This window comes from Coptis chinensis, chromosome 4 (assembly GCF_015680905.1).
Source record: "Coptis chinensis isolate HL-2020 chromosome 4, ASM1568090v1, whole genome shotgun sequence".
NCBI classification, from domain to species: domain Eukaryota; kingdom Viridiplantae; phylum Streptophyta; class Magnoliopsida; order Ranunculales; family Ranunculaceae; genus Coptis; species Coptis chinensis.
The window spans coordinates 4276341-4297376 of NC_141459.1; the positions used below are offsets into that span (position 1 = coordinate 4276341).

General features: G+C 37.7%; 1 long non-coding RNA gene across 1 annotated transcript; it reads left to right on the plus strand.

The window, feature by feature from the left end:
• Positions 1 to 1874: 1874 nt before the first annotated feature.
• Positions 1875 to 3714, plus strand: LOC147501327 (uncharacterized). The gene is made up of 2 exons (XR_015219798.1): positions 1875 to 2717; positions 3380 to 3714. It is a non-coding gene; the product is annotated as an uncharacterized LOC147501327 (long non-coding RNA).
• The last annotated feature ends 17322 nt before the right edge of the window (positions 3715 to 21036 follow it).

Consider the following 21036-nt stretch of genomic DNA (forward strand, 5'->3'; position numbering starts at 1 on the left):
TTAATTCCTTTGGTTAGTGCTGCTATTTTGTCAATATTATCCATGCAAGCGCAGCTTAATCATTTTCTAAGGGTCCCCGCTACATATATGTGCCCATCGACCCATCTGGGCCATCATCGTATAATTGGCTACCTGTTTCTTCCTTCTCTGTTATGTACATTAGTTAAGAATAATGATTGCGTAGTGATCCCTCTCTCATTATCTGTTCTTTTTCGCATGCTATTATTTTGGTAATACTAATGGAAGTAAAATGATCATCTGATCAAGTTTGGCATTTGGGACCATGTGCACGTGTTGAACACCTTGAGGATATCATCATATCAATGAGACATCTCAACTGATCGAGAAACTTCTTAGTCAAGCCCCACTTTTGATTGGAAGACCATTTATAGTAGACTGCAACTTATGAAAGGATCTGGTTGTGTCAGCATATTGGACCAAGCCACCTTAGGAAGCATGTGTCTTTCCTAGATTCCTGGGGAGGTGTGATAGCTATACAGCAGCTAAATCTCTTCGCTGCATGAACAGCGCAGGGCTTTCCTGTTTAGATGCTGAAGTAATTTTCAGCGCTCAAAGAAACTCAAACCTACCCCGTCTCTGGCTGTGGCTGTGGCTGTGAGCAACTGAGGGAGGGGGGATAAGAACCAAAGTTTCATACTCTTCATGCTCTCTATTATTTATTTATTTAGAAGTATAAATATGGCAATGATTAGGTGATGATGTGCGTAGTCCAACCTAGCATACCAGTGTACAAAATCTCGGTACGGCTAACAATGATTGATATGTGTAGAATTTACGGTCGACTGCCTAGATCTCAATCCACCTTTAAGAGAATCTATGAACTTTTTGAGGGCACGCGTCTTCAATCAAAATTCTCTTCCAAAGCGAGTCCAATGGAAGCTGCTAAATTAGGCAGCTAAAATATGTCATATAGGCTTTTTAGCTTCTCAAGTCAAATTTGGCATCCCAAAATAAAAAAACCAATCCAATCACATTTTTTAATAGCTATCAAGTTCAAGAGAACGACGCAGAAACTCTGCTGCTGTAGGTTAAGTTGTAACAGATCGACAACAAGTATGTTGTTTGTATAATCCAGACGCTAAAACACAAGTTTCTCTTTTCTTCTCTCGGACTCCTCACTCCTTCACTCAAACAAATCCCCTCTCTCTCTCACTCTCTCTTGGTCTCCTCACTCAAATATAATATTAAAATGACAATTTTCATTCTTGAATTGTTAATTGTTAATTGAATGCTTGAATTGTTAATTGTTAATTTAATTCAAAGATGCATTCTTAATTTGTTAATTGAATGGTTCTTGAATGTTAATTGAATGCTTTTTAAATTGTACATTAAATGTTTTGTATGGATTATTTGATATAAATTATTGTCAAATGTGATTCTTGAATGGATTATTTGTACAAGTGATTAGGTTGCATTTAGTTAGGGATGATAATGTTATATTTGTTTGAAGTGATTAATTGTCGTTTGAAGTTATAGAAGGATATCGTTGTTTGTTATCTGATACTATTGTTCTGTATGGGATATATATTGTTGGAGTTTTGGATGGTTGTTGGATTAATTGTAAAAGTAATTAGATTGCATTTTAATTAAAACTTAACAATGCATGCCTTTGATGATAGTTAATTAATTGATTGATTGGGCATTATTTGGTGGCAATGGGTTTGATAATGCTTGAATTGTAGGTGCCACTCAAAATGAGTAATAAGGATAAATGATTTTTCGGCCAAAAATTAATTGGTAGATTGACAAAATAGTCAACGTTAACGCTAAACGACGATGAGGATGAAAACGAAAGTCTATAATTTGCAAAACCTTATAGTAATTCCATTTTGGACGCAATCGATCCACTAACACATCCTACATTGGCTATAAACCCGGAAACACACATCTCTCATCGTGTTAGTGTAAATATGGTAAACATTTGATCGTTAAATTTGTTTTTTTTTAATATCCTATTTTGTATTTTTTTTAATTTTAATGAAGTGTTTTGAAGAAATATTTAGGCGGCGAGGGAGATGAAATTGTGGTGTTGTTGAGCATCCGTGAACACTTGATGGAAAATAATGGTTACTAAAGGAGATTGTTTTGTAGATATATGAAATGAATTTTACAACCTTTATTTGGGTCATTGTTTTGATATAGATATCAAAACGTCAACCGTGCTTTGATCGAGCGGTGGTGGGACACAACTCATAGTTTCCACAAGGCGAGATAGGCATCACTCCAATGGATATATGTCACTATGCTCAAGGGAATAAGCGTAAGAAAAATAAAGGCAATCACGTTCGGAGAAGGCTAGTACTCGACTTTTGATTACGCAGAGGAGTGTTAGCCCAATATTAGGCCGGAACATTTGGTCTAAAGGGGGTATGAGACCTTTTTTCTTTTGTGAATGAGTTCATAGAGAATACTAAAGAAAGTGACGAAGGTTGGTGCTTGACGGGTACAAATCGGGAGAGGTACTTGTGAGCCTTATATTTTTATTTAATCACATAATGTTTCTTCCCTATGGGTGATAGTTCATTGAGATTAGGTTAGGATAGAGTGTTTGGTTTAGTTATAATACATTCATGAGTTTGACTGGGGTGATGCTATATATGTTTGGAGCATTGATTTACATGTTGGATCAAACATGCTGATCTAATGATAATGTTGTGGATGGTCAAAATGGTGGCTTCACCCTTATTTTACAACAAGTAAGTTTTAGATTTTTAGTATTATAATTTTATATTAAATTGCAAGTTTATTTTTTATATTTATTTTTTATTATAATATAACTTTATATTTATTTTTATTATAGTATAGGAGGTATCATCGTGTTGTACCTGGGCGATAGGTGTTGACACCAAATCGTTGGAACACTTTTTATCCCACAGTCTCCTCCGGAGAATATGTGCTCATTGGGAAGAACTAGTCAATAGAGGTTCTTCCTTATAAATAATGAAGACTTGTCCACAGGCTTCACTTTTTTAAAATTTGAATGGTGACTACGACAGTTACTGGGATCGCGTCTTAAGGGGGTCCTATATTGCCTGTTAATATGTACATAGTTGCTAACATAAATTTTGTGGGACATAAAACTATTATAAGTGATTTACGTATCCCACACCCTGCTGAGATCCTTACGAGACTTTTGCTCCACCTCCTTCCGATCCGGATAACCCATAGAGCTATGACATGGTTACATCTCAGGAAATGCATGTCAACATGCTTATACCTCACATTGATCAAAGTTATCTTTCGAATCTTGTCTCGGATTTGACACTCTAGATGAGATTAGTATTTGGTTTATTTTGAAACTCAAGTTATATTTGGTTTATAGTAATTATTTTTCTTAAAGTTATTGATTTTTTTGTAGGCTACACTTAGGGCGTGATATGTCAAGTCACAACTAATGATGCATGGGATATGTGACTCGTTTATAACTACAATCGACGAGTACTATAATTATTTGGTGACTAAGCGAGAAGAGAAAAAAAAAATCACATGATAGAGCCGCAAAGTTAAAAGCGCAGTTGATAGAAATGACATTGCGAGAATCATGGCAAGAGAGTAAATCAAAGAAGAGTACGTATATCAATTTGGCAAGTGTTCGAGCCGAAGTTAGTTTAGAATTTTTTTTTATATTTGTATTGATTGATGTTTGTATGGATTATATTTAATAAATGAATTGAATTATGTTTGTTTAATGAATGAATTTTGTTTAGTTGAATAGATGTATGGATTGTTGAGTTGTAGAATGAATGTAATGGATTGTGGAGTGAATGGAATGGATTGGTGAGTTGTGGAATGATTGGAATGAATTTATATATGAAAATAAGAACAAGTGCGTTCAGTTTTTGTGTTTGTAAGGTACAAACGGCAGAAACGTTGTCTCTCATTTTAATAGACGGACGATAGAAAATTAGAAACCATATCGTCTATATAGAAATAACCAACAGACGACATAAACTATGTCGTCCGTCGTCCCTGACAACTTATTTTGGCAGCTCACAAATTTAGTTGGGTTTATCACACCATCCATATTTAGGACCCTTCTAGCAACCCTATTAAAATGACATTGGTATTTGAGGTGCTATATGTCTCTTTAGCACCCCATATATCACCCGATTGAACTTGCTCTCTTATGCTGCCCATATATGATCCCTGTTTATTACTCTATGCAGTAACCTCTAATAGATTTCGTTATGTCATAATACTTTCTTGAAAACGAATATGCGAACCGTGCTACGCATCGGTGTTTTTTCAAATCTTTAAACCTGTCGCTCTAACATCTTTTTGATAGTATGATTTTTTGAATTCTAGTTATAATCTAAAAAATAATATAAAAACATTAGGAAGGGTTGAATATAATTTGAGTGACGTGAATGAGATTTTCTAAATTATTTTAAATAATATGAAACTAATTCTAATTTCAATAAAGTGAGAAAGTTTTTGGTAAATTGCTTAGAAAGGAGGGAGCTGATTAGAATAATTAAGAGAGGTGGTTCTAAAATCATAAAATAGAGAGATTACAAATACATAATTCGGTTGAGAAATTTTTCTCCTAAAAATCCGGCTATCATATAGTGTAGAGATATGAATAACGTGTTATTATTATTAATATTAATATTATTATAGTTGTTGTATTATTTTCAAGTTTGCGCCTTGCGGTTTCAAAACCAATCATAAGACTGGGGGTGGGTAGATTGTGACTTTACTAAGTTATAAAGCAATGCTCAGAAGTCTGAACTCATAAGCCTTTGGAAAAAGCTTCTGGGGCCCCAAATGGGGACCTACAATTATTTGTAGTATTAATCGAATGGACCCTTTAGCTGAGATGCAAGAGGATCTTTTCTATATTTGTTTATCAATCCAATATTTAAAGTGGGAGGGACCAGATTACTTTGCTAGTGGCTTCTCTACTATTACTGGGTCCTTCGGAACTTATAAGAACTTTATGACGCTAGGGCGGGAATGCTGCTTACGTAATAGATGAGTAAAGCACTCCTGTTATCGGACGGTATGTTGTGTTTAATCCCTTTGAATGCACTAATACACAACAAAAATCCCGGTCGACAAAGGATCACATGTTTAGCCCGAAAAACAGGATAACAGTTTGTTTTAGAAAGTTTTTTTCAAGTGTTTGCATTTTGAGGGTGCTTGGTTGATTTGCATTTTTCCCGTGGAAATATTTAAAAAAAATCAAATGTAAGTATCTTTTTTGCACTTTGAAATTGGCTTCCATAAGCTAAGTACAATGGCTCCATATCCCCACAAAAGTGGCGTGATTTGCGGCAGTTTATACTCTCCATCTGTATATTACTCTCCATATATAGAGAGTATTATTTAGGAATGCGAAATGCATTCTACGCGAGTTGAAATGGCGTAAAATGAAAAAATCTAAATGACGCCAGTTGAAGTGGCGCAAAATGTAAAATAGAATTTCATTTGGCATCATTTGAATTGGAGTCATTTGGCACTTTTGTCTTTTGCGACATATGGGTTTCTATTCTGCCCAACTTGAAGAGGCGTAGATTTTTTTTATTTTATTATTATTATTTTCATTGTGCGCTGGTCGAAGTGGCGTTGAAAAAAAATAGGTTTCAAACTACGCCAGTTAAAGTGGCATAGTATTTTTCACATCATTGAAGGACCAAAACCTACTTTCTATCTTTATAACACTTTTTTTTTTTAAAAAATAGGGATGGAGAGTTGATAACCATTGGGCCCAGCCTAAAAACCTTGCTGGTCTTCTTCTCTGTCTTCTTCCTCTTACTCAAATTCCATATTGCGAAATTGAAATTTCAACTCTTGAAATTTGAATTCCTCCTTTTAAGTTTGCCTTCCTCCTCTCTCATTCTTCTATTGTTTTCAATGTTAGGGTTTTGAACCCAAATTGAAAGTACCCTAAAACCTTCAAAAAAAAAAAAAAATTCAACCAAGTATCTATAAATCTCTAAACAAAAAGTTATTTAGTACAACTTTTCAAAACAAAATTTGCTATCATTTCCATTCAACCAAGCGGACCCAAAGTTTTGAATGCCAAAACTCAATTTCGCAATACTTATGGAATGCAAATCGCATTCCGCATTCCCACATTCCACGTTCATTGTTGTAGTTGTCATTGGTTTATATTTTGTAAAGCCAAACAAACACTTCATATCTCAAATTGTCAATTTCTTCATAAACTTGAACTTATATAGAGGGGCAAATTCTATAAATATGATAAGATCCTTAACCAAATTAACTAAAAACCCTAAATTGATATTTTGAATTGGAGATCAAACCACCAATAATTGATTGTTTCTTATTAGAGACCAAACTACCTTAAACTCTTAATATTATTTATGAACTCCTGAAAAGATTACAACTATTCTCTTTATATGGAGACTCAACTTTCTAATCCAACTATGACTCAAAATAGAAACAAACTATGTACTAAGCTATAGTTTCCTAATAATGATAAAAGACTAATTTCCTAACATTCCTATGCCCTTGAAATTCGGCTTGTCCTCAAGCTGAAACTACTGACCAACAAGTGTTATGGGAAATTTATGTGACGTCTTGAGCAATATGGAAGAATCACTAATCAAGGTAGAGGCGCAACCTCTAAAAACAAAATTTGAGAATGGTTGCACTGATGACTTGTCTTGTAAATTTTGTCACAATTAAAACACAAGCCTTTGCGACGGTGCTCTTGTTGCTCGGCTCATGATAAGCATCGAAGCTCAGAACTTGGAAACTGGAGAATGAATAAGATAATCTCGTGAATATTCCTGAATAGCAGTAAATTCCTCTTCTTTTGCAATGGCCATATCAAAAGCCTGAGTTAACATAATAGGACGAAGAGTGTGTATGCAAGCTTTAATATCATCACGTAATCTGGAAACAAACATGCTGATTAGATATGCATCTGGAAGGTCAGGAACCAAATTGGCGAGTCAATCAAATTCCCTTTGAAAATCACAAACCGAACCTGTTTGTTAAAGTTTAGAGAGAGAACCACTGATAAGAGCCCAAAACTGTAGTTTTAACCCTTTAACAGTCATACTTTTAGACCAATTATGTGAGTAATAATTAAGAGTTAACACTGATTACGTATTTTTATGCATTTCAGGCTTCAAAGTCCATTATGTGCAGAAACGTGCCACTTTAGTGAGATAAAGGAGCAAAGGTCGGTTACTAAGGAGTTCCGTGATTAAAGGCCAAGATTCAAGAAGACAAAGCCTTTCTAAAAGCTCTGGCCAAAAGTCGAAAAGTCGACGCTTGTTAAAGTACACAAAGTCGGCCAGACCTTCCGGGCCATATCTTTGGACTCAGACCTCGGAATGGGGCCTACCTTATGTCAAAACGACCGGCTCAGAAAGAGCTTTTCAATGGTCTAAGCCGTGATCCAATCAGAGGAGCAGAAGTAGACGAAAAGTCTGTTGAAGCCAACTGCAGCTGAAGAGGCCTTTTTGGACTGAAAGAATTGGGTTTTGGGCCTGATTCTCTGGCCCAAAACATGGCTCCAAGCCCATGCACGATTTTTGGATCTGAAAGTATAAAAACAAAAGCTTAACTCTTTGTTAATGATAGATGGTTAATGGTAGATAGTTAGACCTAGAAATAGATTAGATTAGTAGCCTCCATTAATGGATTCTAGATCTAGTTTTTCATATAGATTAATTAAGTTTAGTTCCATTTCAATTATTGTATTAGATTAAACCTTTGAATCTTGTTCTTCATTTTAATTAGATCAATAAAGTAGTATTTCTATCAACTTCGATTTTTGTCATTTCCATTTCTAGATCTAATTTCAATTCCTGTCCTTATTTCATTTGAGTCATTAAATTAGATTTCATTATTGTTTAATTAAGTAAATTTCAATTCTTTATATCATGTTTAGTTTAAATGTAATCGAAATGATTAGGTAATGATTCTCGGCTAAACCTCCATTAGAGGGGTTGAGAAGCCTTGATTAAAAGCTTGATTCCGATTATCGTAGATTCGTCGTAATTTCCTTTCCACTCTAGAAACGATTAGTTCACCATGAGAATGGGTTTAATCGTTCACATGCTAGTTATTAATTGGTAGAAATGCCATGTGTAATTAGGGATTAGGAAGAACCAATTGTTTTATGGCGAAGCATTCGATTACGACGATTAAATTCGTTAATAGGATTAAGTCGGGTTAAGGTGGAATCAATCCCCCTCTAACTCCTTATAATCGAATCAACGTAGCATTCCCTTAGTTATTCCCATAGTCGACTAGTTGCATTTTGTGGGTAGTTGCATCGTAGTCTAGTTGCCTTTTTCGTAAATCTCTCATTAGACCTTAGAGTTAGAGTACTTACACGTGAGAACACAGCATGCGGAAGGACTGAGAGTGGAACGAATCACTCTACTCCACTATATCTCATAGGATTGAGAGTAGAAATCTTTGATAATATAGGCATCATAATTTAGTTTAGTTTTACTTGCGTTTGTAAGTTTCATCGCTTTATTTCGTAGGTAAAACTATTCATTTTATGTTTATCAAATGGCGCCGCTGCCATCTTAGTTTCACTTTCGTATTGTTTTCATAGTGTTAGTACTTTTCTTAAAGTCCCATTTCACCCACCCACCCTTGTTTGATTCATACTGTGGTTGTCCATTCCAGAGTTGAAAAATTCGGTCCGAATTATTACCGAAGCCGATCGGCGCTGTAAGGAGCGCACTCTAGCCTATATCCGGATCACGATCAGCGCTTCAAGGCTTGAGGCGTGACCATACCCTAACTCATCGATTCTCGAGCGCGACCAGCCCCGTGTGGAGCGACCCACCTTAAACTCGAATTCCAATTAACACCGAAGCGATCACGCTTCTATGCGACGACGGCTTAGCCATTTTTTTTTTTTCGGATTTCGGCGGTTTTGATTCAACTTTGATCCTTCATATTTTTCAGTGTTCTAACATGTTATATACAATCTAACAAGCGTAAACAAGACGCTTATTCATAAGCGAAGCAAGGACGCTTGTCGTATTCCTTTCTTCCACACCTCACATCTCCTCGTTAGAGGTTTATACTAGTATATCGTAATTGTTTGGAGTGTTGGCGTGTTTAGCTAAAGTTGGTCTTAGCCTTATATGAGGTTAAGGTCCGGCGAACAAAAACACCGAACGTAAATACACAACAACATCAACAATCAAGTCTATCTAGTATACCACCCACTACACCTCTAACTACTATTTCACACACACCACCTGATATAATGGCGGAAGAAAGAGAGACTCCTCTCTCTGACTTCTACAAAGCCTTGAGCGATAGCCCCAAATCTTGCATCATTCTAGCAGACCCAGTGGGGGATTTATGAATTCCCCCAAATATTTTTAATTTGTTACCCGTTTTTCATGGATTAGACCATGAAAAACCTTATCAACACATGCGTAGGATTGAACAAGTCCTAACAACATTCCACCATCCTACGGTTGGTACGGAACAAATTAAATTAAGGGTATTCCCTTTCACCTTAGCCGATAAAGCGGCGTTTGGTTAACGCCTGCCTAATTCTCGTGGACTCGTGGGCTAAACTTGTTCACCGTTTATGGAACATTTTTACCCACCCCTAAAGACGGATGAGATGCTTTCCAAGATCCATTTCTTTCGACAAAATCCTCATGAATCATTTTCGAGGCTTGGAATCGTTTCACCGATCTCCTTATAGAGTGTCCACATCATAACTTAGAGAAAGACACGTTAGTTAGGGCCTTTTCAAAGGACTTCTACACCACCATAAAGAAGTCCTTGACATAATGAATGGGGGTAGTTTCTTAAGCAAAGGAGCTTCGAGGCTTATAAATTTTTAGAGGACCAAACTAAGCGAAATAACAACCGGGGGTAGTGACGATTACTCCGGCTCCGCTAGTTCTTCTTCAACAGCTAAAGGCTACCAAGATGTTTGAGGTTAAATCAGATCCCGAGAGCTTGAAACTTTAATTGAATCCCTCACAAAAAGGTAGAAGCCATTTATGTACAACAAAAGTCAATCCCCACATGAATGTAAATTCAAATCCATGTAGTTTCATTTGGAGCCTTGAGCATCCCGACTCCCATCGGCCCTATAGCCTATGAACAGGCTTGTTCCATTAATAGTGAACCTAACGCCCTTGAGACAAAATCCCAACTTCGGTTGGAGAAATAACCAAACCGTAACACCTCAAGGGTACAATAATCAATATGTTAGGCTACGCGACAGCCTTTTAACCAAGCCCCACTACGACAAGGATTGGGCAGTCGTCGGGAATTTTAATAATTATAACAACCAAGTGCAACCTCGACAAGGTCAAGCACAAGGTCAAAGTAGTTATAATAATTATAATGCTAATAGAGGTATCGTTCCGTAAAATAATAACTATCAAAATCCACCCATAAATAATTCACGGAAATAATTCCAAATACACCACCCGTGACTACTACACCCACACAACCGGATCGTCTTGACACCTTCATACAAGTGAGCCAAAAACTTTTCCAAACCATGGCTCAATCCAACCAACAGCTTCTACAATCCGTTAATAATTTAACCAAACAGCTGGCTCAAGATAAAGCCCAACCCAAAGGCGTGTTTCCAAGTCACGAAATACCTAATCCTAAAACAACAAATACAGCCTTTGAGGTAACCAATAATACTAGTAACGAGTATGAAAATGTAGGTGAGCTAAAGGTCATCACCACTCTCCGTTCTGGTAGAGTGGTTGATAACAAAGTAACTATGCCTATAGTTACCCCACCAGTAGTCCCTACACCTGCTATATTACTAGATACCGAAATAGAAACTGAAGAGCCTACCACTGTAGAGGTACCAGTTACAACACAACCTAAGAAACAGGAAGCCACGGTTAAACACCCAGGTAATACCATTGCTAAATATAGACAGAAACCACCGTTTCCATAAAAATTAGCCATGTTAACTAGGGATACAAATTACGAGGAAATTAGGGATGTTTTCAAGAATCTAACTATAAACCTTCTCTTCATCGGAGCTATAAAAAAGCTACCACACCATGCTAAGTTTCTTAAGGAATTGTGTACTACTAGGCGTAAGACTAATATACCAAAAGACGCCTTTTTAACAGAACAATTCCTAACTCTATCCAACATAATGGAATTGTTAAGTACAAGGACCCCGGTCGCCCCTATTGCATAATGCACCTTAGGAGATTCTTATACGACGACCGCGTTATTAGACTTGGGGGCTAGTGTCAACTTACTCCCGTTTTATTTGTATAGACAAATAGGTCTACACGAGATGCAACCCACTAAAATGACGCTGCAATTAGTGATCGGTTTATTAAGTATCCTAAGGGGTGTCGCCGAAAATGTTCTCGTAAAAATTCAAGATTTTTACTATCCGCTGATTTTGTCATCCTCGATACGAAGTCGCTAACGACTCGTCCCGATCATCTTAGGGCGTCCATTTCGCAACCCGCCAATGCGCCATTAATTGCCGCGATGGTTCAATGTCCATGTCTTTTGGCCATCTTGCTAACTGAACTCAATGTTTTAAAACAAAGACACACGTTACCCGATTCGCCTATGGATGGAGAGGTTAGCATGATCGAGCTTTGCTCGAGATTATTTCAACAACACGCTCCCCGATAATCATATGCCCAAATTTCTTTCCTTTGGAAGTTCAGACTCCAACATTTCCATCCCTACACTAGTCGATACACATATTACGGATGAGGATGAGATAGATGACTTTCTCAATGATGTAGGGACTATCATAGTAACGAGGATATGACCAATCTAGATGAGCAATTCGATGAGTTTCTTCGAGCGGTGATGAATCACCCTATCAAGAACTACTTTGTACAACATCCACCTCGATTCCCCTCCTTCCACCCTTTCAAAGGAATCTCGAGTTTGCACTTTCGATCCCCGTTGTTTCTTCCGTGGCTTCATAATTTTTAAATCCACCTAGTAAACAAATACTACGAAGGACAAACCATTTGACACCTTCATTTTCATAATTGAGACAGCCCCTCCACACACAATAAATGAGTTTGGTGCTAAAACCACATCCTCATTGTTTTACATGTGCTGTCTTTTCTACAACTTATCCATATCCACCATATTCTCCACAACCATTCACTTTTCCACACTTATTTACTAGAACACCCACTCATTCAAAAATGAACAATAAGGTGCATGATAGGTTACATAATAGGGTTATCCGACTTCGCTTTCATTTCACTAGGTTGAGTCATAGGAAATCTTGGTGCTTGATTGTGTTTGGATATGTTTTCTGGGATATTTATTTATGGAATGATCCACAACTATTTCGGTTGTTGATATATGATAAACTGCATGTTCATACATACGTCTAGATAAAGTCTCGAGTATCTGACTATAAACGACTCAACTTTTGTGTTTGGTGCATTTCTTTTCATTTCCATATATTGGTGAGTGCACCATTAAGGTAACCGGGCCCTCCCTATGGAGTGTGTGGCTGTAAGTACCCGATCCTAAGTCCACGCTTAAACATAATTCACGTTTTCCACTCTTTGCATGTTTTCTCGGATTTTTTGAGTCATGTTTCTCTATGGGGTGAATTATGTCTTTATTGTTTATTGTTTTTCTTTTTAAAATTAAATATATATATATATATATATATATATATATATATATATATATATATATATATATAGTAACCTAGGAAGTCTCGAATCGACTTTAAAAAAAGACCTCATCTAAAACAAATTTTCTAAGCTTCGTTGTAAAAATTTGTTTGGGGGTGGGGTGTTCGTGTTTCTGTACTAAATGTTTATGTCCCATTAGAGTTGCTTAGGCCGTTTTATTGTATTACGATTCGGGTTGACATAATCCATGAATTTAGAGTTCAATTGTTCGCATAACGTACGTCATGCACGCACTTCGAGGCATTTTCCACTATCTTATATGTCATCCATGGTCGGAATGGAGTGTTTTATGGATCATTGGATTGGAAATTCTCTCCTGATCATTTCCATATCTCATTCGCAAAAATCGGACCGGTAACGAAGCGGCAATTTTGATTTGAAGTTTCGCGAAAAATCGGAAAAACAAAAAAATCACAAATTTCGATTTTGGGCTTGGGCCCAACTTCTTCAACCCGCTTCAATCGACATAGCGACCAGCCCTTCACCTTCACCATCGGTTCATCGCTTTTCACTTCCATCCGCCATTAACGCCAAGCTCCAAACAAAACCTAAACAAAATCAAAATAAAAAGAAAACAAAAATTAACCCACGCCCAAAATCAATACTCAATCCAAATCGACTCCAAACACGTCCGACCACCACTACCACCAAATTACATCACCAAAAATCCACCAAAATATCAAATTTTGGTGCTGCCGCACCACCACTCCACCACCACCACTGGTTGTTTCAACCGGTCTATTAAAATCCCACCACCACATCACATTTAAACCCCCACTACATTCCAAACTTCCAATGGCTCAACAACGCCGAATTTTGCCGGAGCAAGCTTTTATCACGACCACTTCACTACCGCTCTATGGTGATTTAAATGATCAGTCGAGACTGGAATAGCTTGTGGTACTCGACTGAAGCCTATTACCACGAGGATTTAGTCAGACGGTTCTACGATACGAGGGAGTTGGAAGGGACGAGGATTTTTATTGTTGTGGCGAAGAGGAGGAAGGAAGTGACGACCGTTCTTGGGTCGAGATCCTAGGCATTCCGCCTAGAATCCATCTGATGTCACCCTGCAGAGTCCCAACATAATGGGGTAGAGCCATTGATGCACGAGACAGTTATTGAGGCGACTACAATGCGAGATCGCATTGTGTTCGACAGACTTCCCCTTAGGACCAACCAAATTGGGTGGCAGCCCCGATGGATTGGTCGGAACATCCAGGGGAAGGGGAAGGTCACGACATCGGCCCGAATCGCCTCCACATCTTATGGATACTCGTGGAGCGGAAGTATGAGTTCTGATCTTAGAGTTTTACCGAGCATGATTAGGGGAGTAGGGAAGTCCGCTGCACCTCTCCCTCGTGTTGATAACAAAGATCATCTTGAAGTTGAGTGAGTAGCAAAGCGAGGCGACGGATCGGACATACATCACCCTCCACCGTAACCCTCGTGATCTATAAGGAGTGTGTCCAACGGGTTTGGAGGTTGGCTGAGGATAAAGAAGAAGAAGAAGAGGATGGTGGAGCTGAGAATGAAGTGGAGGCCGGGGAAATCGATGCCTCGGAGGATGAGGAGGACTTGACGGTTTTGACACGAATGCCTTGGAGAGGTGTTGGTCGATGCGAAACGCATGGCTGTGATCCATCGGGTGGCATCGTTAACACACTATCTGTGAAGACCTCGACTCGACAGCAACGATTCATCATAACCGAGGTCCGTCCCCGAGAGAGGACGAGAGGTGGGAATGGATGATGAGGGCTAGAAGCTCGGTAGCGCCGCCCGGGAAAGAGATGCTGACACGATTCCCACCTCACGGGGATTCTCCTTCTGAGGATACACCCTCGAGACATGAGCGCCGTCGTCGAAAGACGAATGGTGCTGGTCCATCAGGAGCTCAGGAGCAGTCTCCGGAGCATGTTCCCTCCGCTACCAGTTCCGGAGTAGCTAGGGATAGTATAGTTTGATGTTTTATGTTTTATTTGTAGTTTCATTACTGTCATTTATTTTTATGTAAGTTTATTTCCGTAATTTGAATTTTGTAGTGAAATGTACTCCGAATGAATTATTTTTAATATAATGGGTTATTTTCATTATGTGTGGTTGTTTAATATTGACTCCACCTTCCCAACTTGTTTGGGGTGGTTTTATCTATTCCAAAGATGAGTTTTATATAACCCTCGTGTTAGAATTTATTATGAGTCAAGGTGAAAATATGGTCGTTTAGGCATATATATGAATAAGTATCATGGTAGGATGAAATCTAGATTAAATAGGTACATTCTATCATAAAATCAACCTAAAAGATAATCTTGGGGTTTGAATTAGAATCAAGGAAATGAGTTGTTTCCGCTTTCGGTTTGAAAATTTTAAGATTTCCGAAACCGCCGTGATTAGTTTTGGCAACTTCCCCATCCAATTTAGCAACTTAAAACCTATATAAACTTCATACAATCTACACTCACAACTCACACTACACCTAAACTCCATCACTCACCTTTCTCTCCCGCGATTCCCTCGTTTCGCTCATTTTCCGAAGTTTTACGCAACTCCGAAGCACTTTCAAGGCTTCTGAGGCGACTCGGCGCTCAGATATTTTTTCTGAGTTTTTGTCGAGCGCCAAGCATCTAAGCCGAAGCTGACGACCAAACCAAACACTGGAAATTTCAATTTCTTGGGCCTTTCAGCGCCGACTTCCGTGGACCGTAAAATTCCCGTTTTTCGCAAGTATCCGGATCATTCGCAGCTATTCCAAAACGTAATTTTGAGATGACATCTCCAACATTGATACCGAACAGTCTTCAAGATTTGTTCCAAAGCACTACTTATGGTGCTTGGTTTCGCGGGGTTTATCACATTCGCTGGGCTGGGAGCCGCTTATGGTAAGACCGGATGCACTTTATTCTCCAACACTAGCATCTTATTTTTACGATAACTGCATTTTTTTGAAAGACCGGATGGAGAACAAGTGTTCTCCATCAACATTGATAATGAACCAATGGAAATTACCGTGTTCTTGCTAGCATTTGTTCTTGGATCGGCTATGCCCGCTGAAATACAAGACCAATGGTGCTATTGGGTCGATAATATGTATGTCTACACTTACGAAGTTTTGCATGAGTCGTATGGCGCTGGGCATTTTCCGTATTGAGGACCAAGGGGAATATAACGTCGCCTTTGGTAGCCCGTCCATGAACATAGGAACTGTTATGTTTTGGATCATGCTAAACATCTTAGGGAATGGCGTTTTCTTACGTGAATGATGCCACTTGCAACGCGTCTTCCTTGCTTTAGCCACGGGGCGATGTGTCATGACCTTCCCGAACCTTGATGTCTAGTTTAGCACGAGCCCATAGCATGAGGCATAAGTACCTTCTTATGCCCGCCTTAATTTCACGATTATGCTATGTTTCTTTCCCCCCGTTTTTTGTACACGCTTCACGGATTGGATTACGGCCGACAATCGCACGACCCACCAATAGTATTATTCGATCTTTCCGCGTAAATGACTTGGCAAGGGTGGAGGATACAACCTCATCAGGTTGCACCTTACACCCCGTAACCAAGTGGCTCTTAATAGGTTAGCAATCATAGATGATAAATGGCGCAGAAGCCCGGCAAATTATCATGGCATGGCAGATCGCTGAGGAACCTCACTTCTTTATAGAAGAAGAGGATGAGGAAGATGATGAGTAATCGCGGGGGATAAGGTAAGTTTTCATTCTAGTTAGTGTCCGCTTATGTCCCAAGCAATTTCATTCTTGTTAACCCCATAATGGGTAGAACTTCGTGATAGAGTTGTGTCGGGTTTTATTTCCTATATTAGTGCGCTCTAACCTTGTTTTACGATGTTCTTGAATTTCATGCTTCAATGGTATTTTTCCTACCCTCTTTATTTAAATGCTTTGAGGACAAAGCATGTTTCTTGTTTGGGGCATAGAAACACGGTAAGTAAGGCATCCGTTAGGATATAGATAGAGTTAATATGCATTTGTTTTCTAGTTAAAATTTTAAAAAAATTCAAAAATATAAATAAATAAGTTCATGCTATACACTTAGGAATAGTGATATTGTTTCCTTTCTATGCTCTTAACAATCTAGAAATCTCAATGAAGCTTTTGCATCGAATAATTTTTAGAAACATAGGTTAATATGTAGGTAATAATCTTTGCATCTATTTATAAATATATTACATGAGTATCGATGATTGTTAGCGATAAGTTCTTTGAAATCTAGGCTAGAGTACTTATTCTACAAATCTTGTGAGAATATAGCCTAAAGCCTTATATGAGCGAAACATTTGAGAAATGACACAAGGGAGAAGTAAAATCCGGATAGAGATATCACATGTCCACTTGCTTGATCACTATGCCATATCCTAAGCGAGAATTTAGGCCCTCTTTGGATCGATATAGCCAGAAATTCAAACCTATGAATTATTTTCCGCTAGTCGCCCCTCTGAGCCTTTCTTTAGCCTTTCATAAACCACAATCCCTTTACCCTGTTACAAAAACAAAAACAAAATAAAAAATTCAATCAACCTACCCAATTTAGAATAAGTCTGAGAATAGAATGAGGAAGAAAGAAGAAGAGAAAAACCTGTGTAAACAAAAATTAGTTAGTTGCTTCAGAAAATAAATAAAAGAAGTTTCCATCCAAAAAAAAGAAAAATAAAAATAAAAAAATAAAAATAAAAATAAAAATAGAAATAAATAAAAGGAGTCAAAAACCAAAGAAAAAGAAAAAAAATATGGCTAAGGATGGAAACAAAGTATAGAAGCAAAAGAAAATAACAAGGTTTTCTCTAGTTACATAATATGAAGACTCTATTATCTCAGACTTGTCCTTTTTGAATATCCATTTTCTTCCTTCTTAAACCATCTCCTAATCTCCGCAACACCTAATAAAGACCTCTAGCTCAATTAGGAATAGGTTAGTGTGATAGTAAGTGGCAGATGTGTTTGATCGACCCCTTCTTTGTTGTCATTGAGATTGTAAGGTAAAGTGTGCCCATCAAGCACTAGAGTAGCTGGAACCGGAGTGGAAAAATCAGAGTGTCAGATCTTAACTATTATTGTGAGAACCTACTTAAGGACGCTTATTCCGAAGTTTCAAAACTAACCTGCTAGGCATTTCATAGTATTACTCATTGTATATATGTTTATTGTAGATGATTGATTATTATGCATATATTAGCTTAGGTTTCGACTTGATTACTCTATATGCATTGTTAGTGAGAGGTATAGTTAATTTAGAGCATGAATAAGGAAACAATAGTTTTATTTCTTAGTCGTTGTAGTATAGATGAAGTTTGTGAGTACCTTCACTGGAAAACTCTCACGAGGCTATAACTCGTCCACTAGGGGATTCCTAGTGGTTTAAGGCCTTGTTGCATATGGTCAATGCAATCGCACTCGGCGAAACGAGAAGTAGATAGAACTCCATTTTTTGTCACTTATTTTAATTTCTCATATTTGCTTGAGGACAAGCAAAATGCTGTTTGGGGGTGGTTTGATAAGAGCCCAAAACTGTAGTTTTAACCCTTTAACAATCATACTTTTAGACCAATTATGTGAGTAATAATTAAGAGTTAACACCGATTCACGTGTTTTTATGCATTTCGTGCTTAAAAGTCCATTATGTGCGAAACGTGCCACTTTAGTGAGATAAAAGAGCAAAGGTCGGTTACTAAGGAGTTCCGTGATTAAAGGCCAAGATTCAAGAAGACAAAGCCTTTCTAAAAGCCCGGTCAAAAGCTGAAAAGTCGACGCGGGCGTAAAATGTAAAGACACAAAGTCAGCAGAACTTTCGAAGGCCATATCTTTGGACTCAGACCTCGGAATGGGGCCTACCTTATGTCAAAACGACCGGCTCGGAAAGAGCTTTCCAATGGTCTAAGCCGTAATCCAATTAGAGGGGCAAAAGTGGACGAAAAGTCTATTGAAGACAACTGCAGCTGAAGAGGCCTTTTTGGACTGAAAGAATTGGGTTTTGGGCCTGATTCTCTGGCCCAAAACATGGCTCCAAGCCCATGCACGATTTTTGGATCTGAAAGTATAAAAACAAAAGCTTAACTCTTTGTTAATGGTAGATGGTTAATGGTAGATAGTTAGACCTAGAAATAGATTAGATTAGTAGCCTCCATTAATGGATTCTAGATCTAGTTTTTCATATAGATTAATTAAGTTTAGTTCCATTTCAATTATTGTATTAGATTAAACCTTTGAATCTTGTTCTTCATTTTGATTAGATCAATAAAGTAGTGTTTCTATCAACTTCGATTTTTGTCATTTCCATTTCTAGATCTAATTTCAATTCCTGTCCTTATTTCATTTGAGTCATTAAATTAGATTTCATTATTGTTTAATTAAGTAAATTTCAATTCTTTATATCATGTTTAGTTTAAATGTAATCGGAAATGATTGCGTAATGATTCTCGGCTAAACCTCCATTAGAGGGGGTTGAGAAGCCTTGATTAAAGTTTGATTCCGATTATCGTAGATTCGTCGTAATTTCCTTTCCACTCTAGAAACGATTAGTTCACCATGAGAATGGGTTTAATCGTTCACATGCTAGTTATTAATTGGTAGAAATGCCATGTGTAATTAGGGATTAGGAAGAACCAATTGTTTTGCTTGGCGGAGTTCAATTCGGATTACTGACGATTAAGTCGTTAATAGATTAAGTCGGGTTAAGGTGGAATCAATCCCCCTCTAACTCCTTATAATCGAATCAACGTAGCATTCCCTTAATTATTCCCATAGTCGACTAGTTGCATTTTGTGGGTAGTTGCATCGTAGTCTAGTTGCCTTTTTCGTAAATCTCTCATTAGACCCTAGAGTTAGAGTACTTACACGTGAGAACACAGCATGCGGAAGGACTGAGAGTGGAACGAATCACTCTACTCCACTATATCTCATAGGATTGAGAGTAGAAATCTTTGATAATATAGGCATCATAATTTAGTTTAGTTTTACTTGCGTTTGTAAGTTTCATCGCTTTATTTCGTAGGTAAAACTATTCATTTTATGTTTATCAACCACATGGATCCAAATTTTTGCGATCACCAAAACGAACACAAAGTGCATGAGAAAGATTCAACCAAGTCATAGGACCAATAGATTGCCGCATCCATTGATACCAAGCAATAACATCACCAATTAAGTGAATAAAAGCAATAGAAATCATTTGCTGATCAGAAAGATGATGCAATTCTCGATAATATTGTTTAGCACGAAAGAGCCAATCCAGGATCTTTACATTCAAATTTTGGAAAGTCAATGCAAAGTGTTCACCCCTAAAAAAGTATACCTGGTTATGCTTCCCTATTTTGTTGAACACCTTGTGGAATTGGTTGTTGAACAGGGACGTGACCAACGAGAGGATCTCTTTCAGGTTGATTATTCGGAATTTTTTGTCGTTGAAGTTGACCACCGAGAGTAGGAAAAACGAAAGGAACTCGATGAACTTCTTGGAGTTGTTCACCATCTTGACTAGTAGTTGGATTGGTAGGGACCACGGTCGGTAGATTGGTAATAAGAACTTGAACAATTGCTGGATTGGTGAAACGGGCCACAAGAGAGTTCACACTTTTGTTTAATTGAGTAAGTTGATCATTGTGCGCACCTATAGTATTGGTAATTGTCTTCACCTTATTGCATAGATTATGCAAGCTGGTGTTGAATTTTGCATGATGTTGATCCAACGTGCGCTCGATTGCATCAACACATTCGTTAACCTCCTTAACAGTAACTTGCACTATTGTTTGGAAGAGAGGAAAAAAAAATTGTACCCAAAAAAAATTGGTGTAACTTTTTTGTTTCTTTGTTGTAAACAACAACTACGATGAACATTGACTTGTACAGTAACCTTCTGACGTGAACAATGATTCCAGACATTAACTCCGGTAAGTATTGGCGTGAACAGTAACGTGATGACTATTACGTGAACACTGCCTAATGAACAGTACGTGTATGATACCTGATGAAGATGATGATAGGACCAATCGCTCTGATACCAGATGATAGGATCCTTAACTAAGAACCCTAAATTTATCTTTTGAATTAGAGATCAAACCACCAATTGATCTTTTGATTAGAGATCAAACTACCTTAAACTCTTAATATTATTTCTGAACTCCTGAAAATATTACAACTATTCTTTATATAGAGACTCACCCGTAATATAATGGACCTTGAGAGAACAAGAAAGTATTTCAGTTCGAGTTGGATTTTTGTAGTCCTCACCGTCTTAGGTCCACTAGGCTCTTCAGTTTATTTCAGTTTGGCTTATATATATATATCTGTGTGTGTGAGGAAGAACTTTCATTGATTTATGTCGCAGTTTGCAGAACAAACATTTTCCATGTGATTAG